This window comes from Pinus tabuliformis, chromosome 8 (assembly GCF_031772625.1).
Source record: "Pinus tabuliformis cultivar Carrire ecotype Pingquan chromosome 8, CPIR1, whole genome shotgun sequence".
Classification (NCBI taxonomy): domain Eukaryota; kingdom Viridiplantae; phylum Streptophyta; class Pinopsida; order Pinales; family Pinaceae; genus Pinus; species Pinus tabuliformis.
Genome location: NC_142294.1, coordinates 362,329,793 through 362,339,380, shown reverse-complemented (window position 1 = coordinate 362,339,380; position 9,588 = coordinate 362,329,793). Strand labels below are relative to the sequence as shown.

The window sequence follows — 9,588 nt, the reverse complement described above, 5'->3', positions numbered from 1 at the left end:
TATAAGTAATAGTTATAAGCATCTCAAAAGAAATAACAAATAGACAACCCATTTTCCTTCCTACATAATTTCCAAACCATATTGATCAACCCAAAACATACATATTGTAGAAATCTAGTTGTCTCTGAGATATATGTAGTTAATCCGAAATCAATATCCTCAACCATACTTTTACAAACCTGGAGCCAGAAAACCATTTTCTCACAAAATAACTACTACTTGACAAGTTTCAGGAAACAATGAACTCTCTACTGGAAACTACAAGTTGGACTAAAAGCATTTCCTGTGAACAATTGATGGGCCACATTCGTCATATTCTGCTCGTGTTACCCACATATGTACAAACCAACAATGAAATTAGTCACAAACATGCTTGTATTTGATGAATCAATGAACCAAATATGAAATAATCAGAATGATGTTATTTGATGTTAGAACCTTAGTATCGGTTAATATAAACAACAAAAGTTATAGTTCCTTAGCCAGAGATATCTTCGAGTAGAGTTGGGTCCAACTGGTATTAGAATGAAATTGCTAAGGTTAGGGTTTCATTTTTTCTATTAGACTAGTTCCACTGTCTAAATTAATAAAATCAAAGAATACTTGTAGCCAAAGGCATTGGTTCATGACTAGCATCAAGCCATTCACATAGGTTCTATTATCAGTTTGGAGTCTGGACTACCCTCTTACATTTTTTATGTCAATCAAGTTATACCAGAGTTGGATACATCAACTTGTTCTCAATCGAACATTCTAGCTCAGACCATTTAGGACTAACTCTTTGCCATGCTCAAGTAAGACCTGGTAAGGTCTTTTTGGGACATGACTTAGCAGGCTGGCCTTTTAGGACCAGAGCTCTACTAAGGGCTGAGCTTCTATGATTGAAGCTCTACTTATATAAAACCTTTCAGGACCTGAAGTTCTACTTACATAGGACCTTTCTTTTGGCAAAGGGAAGTTTATTTTTGGAAAGCTCAGGAAAGACCCTTTAACACCAACCTGGTATAGTCCTTCTAAGACCAGAGCTCTGCTTAGATAAGACCTTTCGGGAGCTTTCTTTTTGCAAAGGGAGTTTCAAGGAGACGAGGCACAGTGCAAGTCCTTGGTGATAATTGGTGGAAAAACTATAGGTCAGACCTGACACAAGAGTCTAAGGAAGTCTGTGCTTTGTGATGCAGCTCCTCAAGTATGTTTCTTAAGGAACTTAAAAATGTGTGGTTGTAAATTTCTTCCCCTATCAGAAACAATACCTGGGAGGTGTTTTCAGATCTCAAAACAATAACATACTTTTTATAAGCATGAAGGATACTAATGAAAATAATTGGCAATTAAATAAAGCCTATTTTCTGGAGTCTCATGATCCATTATTCCAAATATTTAAGCTATAGGTTATAGTTCAAGTGTTGAAATATGGTTGAGTTGATATTTCTGATTTCAAGAATGTGGTGGGCAGGACTACCTGTTGGAATGTGCTGAGAGAAGCCAGGATGGAGCCTCCAATCCAGACACTGTATTTTCTCTCTGGAGGAGCAACCACCTTGATCCTCATGCTACTTGGAGCAAGTGTTGTGATCTCTTTGTTCATCTGATCAGCCATGCCTGGAAACATAGTGGATCCCCTGCTCAAAACTATGTTACCATACAAGTCCTTTCGGATATCCACATCACATTTCATGATAGATCTGTAAGTAGTTTCATGTACCCCCGGAGATTCCATCCCAATGAGAGCAGGCTGGAATAAAATCTCTAGACACCTAAATCTTTCAGAGCCAATTGTAATCACTTGGCCATCTGGAAGCTCATAAGTCTTTTCCAATGCAGTAGAGGTCTTTTCGAGTTCTAGCTCCTTTTCATAATCCATTGCAACATATCCCAATTTTTCCTTTATGTCTCGAACTATTTCTCGTTCTGTTGTTGTAGTGAAGGAGTAACCTCTCTGAGTCAGGATATTGCATAGTGCATTAGTTAAGTCTCTACCTGCAAGGTCCACTCTATAGATTGCATGTGGGAGGGCATAGCCTTCATAGATGCGAACAACATGAGTGACACCATATCCTGAATCTAGAACAATACCTGAAAATAGAATTTGGAATTCAAATATTTAAACATACTCTTTGATTTGAAAAACCAAAATAAGTATCAAGCTTAAAATCACTTGTATCAATCTCAGAGTGGTACTCGGTCTGGCAATTAGAGAACTCTCGGCTTGTCTCTTACTCAAGCCTGGAAAACTTTGACTTATCCTTTTATATTTGTTTGGTCAAGGGATTCCTTTTGGATGTTTCCCATGTATGCTCCATTAGGGCAATTCTGGGAGCTTTGGGATATGGATTTCCAGGAAGTTCCGTAAATGCAGAAAGTTTTGTGAAGGCATGAAGACTTCATTGACAGAAATAGGACATCTATATTCTTGGTAACATCTAAGGCCCATGAAAAATGAGCACCAATGAATTAGAATAAAATGGCTATTAGATAAAAATAAAAACAATACAATGCCAGAATCTCACAAAAGAAATAATAAAAAGAATTTGACTCTTGCAACACTTGCCAACTTCTGTTTGCCATTTTGACTGTAAATGAAGATTATAGAAGTGCTCAGAACCACTTATGTTGCATGCTTCAAGACATCCTAAATTAAAACCTAGGTTAACAAAGAAAATCCTCCATAAGCTGCATACATATGATAAGTCAGTGCTCCAAGTACTATGGATCTAACAAATTTAAGGATGTTCAATTTGAACTGGTGATTTTTGGAAAATTTTTGAAGTCGTGAGTGATCTAATTATAAATTACAATTTACTTGCATCAAAGCAAAGCAAACAAATTAAACAAAATTGAAAACCTGCAGCATTGTACATTGGATGCAAAGAGGTACACCTTAAAAATCAAATAACTACAAAGCTTTAAATAGTCTACAGTAAAACAGCATGCATCTTAAGCTCCACTAGCCAGAGCTAGCCATAGACTTGACAATCCATAGATTCAACCTACTATCCATCACGAGTTGACATAAGAAAATAAGTGATATAAATATATGCCGTGTGAAAAGCCTCCCATCAAAATTGGGAACAAAAACTGTAACTTAATTTGATTTTTAACTTCTGAAATATAGGCTCAATCTTAACAATTACTCTCTCAAGTAGAGGAATCAATCTGCTAACTTATGCAAAAACAAGCAGAACTTTTGAGAGTGCACACCGTGAAAACTTTGGTTGGCAGAATGAGGGTATTAGCGCATAAGACACAAAATAGTCATTATTTGCAATTATTTACCCACCAGACATGATCATAATCAGGAATCTCTAAATTTGCTAAGGCTCATCACCTGAAAAGCAATTATGCATGACATAAAAATGACTTGAGATGATGGCACGAGTCCGGATACTACTAATAATGTTCAAGCAACCCTGTGGAAGTAAGTGTGATTGATAGTTTCAGAATAGGGAAATCACAGAAAGAAACAACAGCAGCAGTACCAAAATCAAATTACCAAATGTGCCTCAAATTATGGACAAGGAGGCTGCTCTTTCACTCTATAGGGGACAGGGCAACTAGGGTAAAGTGCAATTTCAACTAAAGGAGGATCTGGTTATGATGGGTACCTGATACATTTGCTTTCTAATCCTAACGTACTCATCCTAGTCTACAATATATCATGTATTTTTTAAATGTATTATATTAAATTGCATTATCCGATTTTGATGTTGAACAATGGATGTATGTCAAACCATGCACCAGGCCTCAACTTCTCCAATGGCAGGAAGCAAACTGGGCAAGGTGAAAGTCTGGGTGATTTTGATCAAAATATGCCCATGTCATAGCAGTAGCTTAGCCAAATGAAGTGCATCAGGTTAATGGTTTTCCCTTGAGCAATGTTGCTCAGAGTAGGGATGAAGCGGGTCTGTTCTTTGGAAGCAAAGCATCGGAATTGTTATTTTCCAAAAATCGTCAGAAGCGAAGCGTCTTGTGTGTGTGTATATATATTATATATTTGCATTTATATTAAAAAAACATCCAAAATGCCAAATTAGTTGTAGAAGATATGAAAACATGCATATTTGTACATAAATCAAGATAAATATGGCATCCATTGTCCATTATTATTTAAGAATCAACCATCTAGAATCTAGATTCCTCTCCTCTTGTCTAGTTTTTTCCCCTAGTTCATTTCTCTAGGGATATTAGTCAACACTGCCCAATTTTGATCAAACGTCTTAATCCAAGCCTTATAATATGGTAGAGAAAGCTTAATGTGCGTGATCAATGATTTTGACTTGAGTGAAGGGTACACTTTTGCTAAGGCCATGGCAAAGGGGTTCAACAATCAACACCAAACACTGGGATACATATACAGCTTGGTGCTCTTGATTAAATGCCAATCACCTATCCTCATACATGATATAATCTAATGAAATGCCACAATCCCGTTGATCCTAAAATCCCGAAAACTGTTAAGTCTGCTAAATTTTGAATGGGTTATGAAATTCTATTTTCTCCATATGAAGTCTGATGAGGTTGGAAACACTCTCAAACATAGTGAGTCATTTCATGGGAATGTTAAAAATTTCTAATCAAGTTTAAAAGGAGGCAATTACAAAAGAGCTATTATATTAGTAGACATGTATCTAATCCCATGTCAATAACACTATATCATGGGGCCAAATGCCTGGAAGAAAAACAACTACACTTTGGCAATGTACGAAGACCATACTAAGGCAGCAAACTGCACACCTATTTTTCAAGCATGTTTGAGTGAATTTCAAACTACTAACACCCACTGAATATGACAGAAACAACAAAATTCTATGACATCTTTGGAAATGCATTACGGCCATTAATAAACACCAATTTGAAAAGGGGCACAGCCTTCATCTTCTAAATTCCAACACATGAAAAAATATAAGTGGCCAATAGGACCTTATACGACTGTAGTGTGATTGCTAAGAATGTACGGCCATCAACATTTGACGATAGAAGATGATCAATTCTTATATTTTTAGCATAGAATAGACTGATCCATCGCTCCACTAATAAATTGTCCTTTCAGCTTTGAGGCATGCATGAGATTCCAGAGTAGAAAGTACTTTGGCTAGATGGTAGAAACAACAAAAGAAAGTTACTCAATGACAAGCTGAAAAGTTCATCAAGCATATCAACAAAATGCATCGATGGGTGGAAGTGGGCATTGCAGAAGACTCAGAAGTATAAGGAATCTCTTGATAAGCAACGAGTCAACCACAATATTAAGCCAAAGGAAAAGAATGGATGAAGGGATAGAATTTTAAATTGAAAACAAACTAATATGGACTATTTCAAATTCTGAAGCAAAGTGGTAAAAGTGCCTTCAAATTGGATCTATCACAATACATAGTCATTCTTCCATTTTGTTCAGTGTGGATAAACTAATTGTTTTGAACCATCAATGTTAGATGTATCAACCTTTTGAGAAAGACACCATTCTACAAGTCAAGGAGAATGAACCAAGAACAAAATGCAATAAATACACTATATTTGAAGACAAGGACAACTCCATTGAACTAGCAAGTGGTTTCTCGAAGACCAACTCAAGTCTCAAAAGCAATTCCCTCATTTGGTCGACCAGATGATGGAGGAACACTATCCTCAAAAACGAGAAGTTTGATCTCTACCTGATTGACGTGAACAAGTTCACCAACTGACCTCAATAGTGAGCTGACATAACCATGCCTTCCTTCACCCCTCCCCTTTAACAATAGACATTTGCAATTAGAAATTCCCATTGACCAATGAACATAATATTTAGAAACATTGTCTACTATCTTCTCCCTCTTTTCGTATTTTTGGATTGAATGTTATCTATAACAGTGACGATAATCCCTTTGTACTCTTAATCGCAACTACTCTAATTAATCGCGATTGGAATATCTCACATCCGTTCAAAAGAGGTAGGGGAACTAAATGTGGTTGCATATTCTCTCATCTTCAACCTCCCCATTCTCTTCACCCCCCGAAGATGTCATTATCAGGAATGATATCTAAAAATCTCCATTCTAATTTTTAGGTTGCCCATTTTAGGCTTCTTGGTCTTATGTTGACTTCACACTTCGAGAAGATCCTTCGAATTCATGCTAGCCATATAGTTCATCTCGATGATCCTCAACATCAGGGCATGTTCTCAAAAGCAGAAAGCAAAGACTGTCCATCACATTTCTTGTGAGGAATGGGTATGTAAGCTTTTGACCCTTATGGAAGGCAGAGACTGAAGAGAATTTTATCTTTTTTAAGTGCTCAATCTATTATATCAGGACGCAATATGATTTCCCTTCCAAGGATTTGAGGGAGTTTCCATCCATGTTTTACAAATACTTCGATTGGAGATGTTTCAATTTGCTCCTCAAAGAGGTGGTCACCTTGAAAACTCTCTTGAGTACAATGAAAACTGCATATATTATTTTTTTACTCCCTACAATGAACGATGATTCCATGGCCGTTGCTACTACAGATATTACATTGATATCCATGACAACAGTTGTAGAACCACTAGACATTGCCCTTTCACAATAATTACCCAGAAGTAAACCTGTATTTGGAGACCCAATCTGTAGAGAGGAATAGGCCCCACTCAGTTTCCATTCCGTCGTAGAGGACCATGCTGTGATCATATTACCTCCTCCGCGTCTTCTTGGAGGAATTTTCAATTGAGGCAATTCAACTCATTGGAAAAAACAGACTTCCTGTGGCCTTTATATGGTAAGAACTAGTTACCTAGCTCTAAATAGACATAGTGGTTCTAAAGAAGTTTCACTGTTTAAAGAAATCACGATGAAATTCCATGGCTACGCACAGTCATCCTAGAGCAATACTAAGAGGGCTGACCTCCTAGGAATGAGTGCTATTTTCTTTTCATTTGATTATGATTTTGCCCTGAGGGCTTAAACATAATACTATGTTTATTTTAGGCACACACATTCTCACCACGTCTTCGGACCCAACCACTTACAAATTTCAGATCATCACGCTGTAGAGTATAGTGATGCTCAGCATACAACACAGCCAGTGGGATGCGGTCATTCTGGTTCCTCTGCAGACCATGATCCAGGCTACATATTTCGTCAATTTGTACCAAATTTTGATTTCTGATAAAACGACATGATGACTGAACTTGTGGGTGGCTGATACTCCCTCAGCATAAGAGGAAGCCTAATTATTTAAAATGCCCGTCAAACGAAAAAATAGCAAAAGCATTTCTGCATGATCTACAAGGGACAAAATCAGAGAACATGACACTCCAAACATCAATCAGAGCCCATAAATTAAAAACAAGGGTTTTCAATATCTAGTCATTTCTTCTTGAATTGAATAGTAATAAAAACGCCTGCTCTGATTTTTCGGAACTCTAGACCCAACCCAGATTGTTTTATATTCAATTCGCATCACTCAATTAACAAAACTGAGAATATGCCCACACAACTGAATAACCTAACACTGAGTAAACCCAATTTCAGCCCAACAACAAAAGAACAGAACCCCAAAACTGGATCTCAAACGAGCTGTAAAAAAGTTGTACCTTTGACAGGGTGCCTGCATGATAATTTGTCACTGAAACCCTCGGAAATTTAGCGGCGGAGGGTCTATATTTCGTTTGGGAAATCGAACCGGGGAATAGCGGGTAGTCAATATCTCGAGTACCTTGAGGCTCCTTACGCTAGAATAAACCTACTAAACTTATAAGAACGGTGGACAAATCTAGGTTTTGAGGATATGCGGGGGTTTGGACCTGGCCATATCTTCTTCTACCATATTTCCAATGCTATGCCGCTTGCTTGCTTCCTGTTTATTCTGAGATACCACTTACCCCGTGTGAAAACCGACTTTATCAAACGGGATCACCCAGACACAACAAGAAGATCATGTCCAAAGGTATGGTGATGGGCCGGCTCGATACTTCCGGCCTTGAATTTGACAACAAGAAGATCATGCCCAAAGGTATGGTGATGGGCCGGCTCGATACTTCCGGCCTTGAATTTGACAATGGCAGCAGTAGGGCTTTCTCGCACGATGCTCATGGATCCCCCGGGCATGATATCCACATCCTGGAAGTTTCTCATTTTGCTTAATGAACAGAGAGTGCAGGAGGGTTTTGCTTAATGAACAGAGAGCGCAGGAGGATTCAAAGTGCAGTGCATGCTTGCCAGATGCCAGATGCGATGCGCGGCCAGATGCCAGATGCGATGCACGGCGAGGGATAATGAATCGAACACTTCGAATCAAACGGTGAATATTAATTCCATCGTCTAACAACGAAATCAATGGCGCCATTAGGTACAGAGTGGCACTGGAGGGGAGTTCTTCCCAGAGGAACGCCTTACGGCGTAATTATTCCTTTGGGTTTTTAGTATTAATCCCTTAGGTTTATTAGCGTCTTGGATTTATAATATCAATCCCTTGGGTATATTAATCTAAGGGTTCATATTCCTAAGGTATAATATTATTGATGGGGTTTATAATATTTATCCTAGGGTTTAATATAAATCTCTTAGGTTCATAATAGAAATTATGTGGGTTTATTAATCCCTTGGGTTTATAATATTAATAATCTCTTACATTTATAATATTAATCGTAAAGGGTTTATAATATTAATAAGCCATTTGGTTAATAATATCAATATTTATCTTAGTGTTTAATGTTAACCTTTAATATTAAAATTTTAATTTTATCATTAATATCAACTTTTATTCATTTTTATCAATATTAATTTTTATTGATTTTAATATTAATATTAAACTTTAACTTTAATATTAAAATTTAACTTTAATATTAACCTTTATTTCCCTTGATAGAGGTGCATATGCGGACGTACAAGTGGCATGTGAAAGGCCATCCAGGCCAGCTCCTCCTTCAAGCGAGTATTCACTTCTTCTCGATGGAACACTCCGGCATTTTCTCCTCTACTGAGATGATCTCCCTTATGAGCTCTATAGATAAATGTGAATCATGACAAGTGATTTGCTTCAGTTTGGCAATTTGCGCAATGAATTTGGGTAGTAAGGAAATTGGAAGTGTCTAGGTCTGCTTCTATGGCGCCTCACTAGGATTTCGACCTTGGGTGAGGAGGGCAAATGACGTTTGTTGTTGCTTGGTGTGGATTGGAATATGTCTCCTAGTCTTCCCTTGGGACCCAATTACTCGGTCAGTTGTGGTTTGGTACTACTCCCTCGCTTTCATCGGCTCCAAGTCCTTTTCACTCCTTTGACAGTTTCTAGTTCCATTCCCGCTCGTGAGGACCCTTGCTAGTCTTCTCAAGTGCGTGGGTATATGTTTGTCTTCTGGTAGTTTGTGCTCTAGGATTGGGTCTATATTTTGGCCTGACTGTAAATTCAATCTCTCGGTCAACACTCAAGATTGTGGGTTCTGTTTCTGTAAAGAATCGGGGTGGATTTTGGGAATTTCTCTGCTCTATTACCCGATCTGGGTAAATGTGTGCCCATCTTGCCTTTTTGTTAGGGGTGTCAGTCTGGTGTTTCATCCCTACTCAGATAAATGGGAAGGTGGGTTTGTTTCTTTTTGTCTCCTGTGCAGGTATTCTTAATATATCTTTGTGTCTCCTC

The 9,588-nt window shown here is 37.8% G+C and overlaps 1 pseudogene; it reads right to left on the bottom strand.

Annotated features, from left to right (window-relative positions):
- Positions 1-270: 270 nt before the first annotated feature.
- LOC149235624 (actin-3 pseudogene) lies at positions 271-8,087 on the bottom strand (annotated as a pseudogene).
- Positions 8,088-9,588: the final 1,501 nt, after the last annotated feature.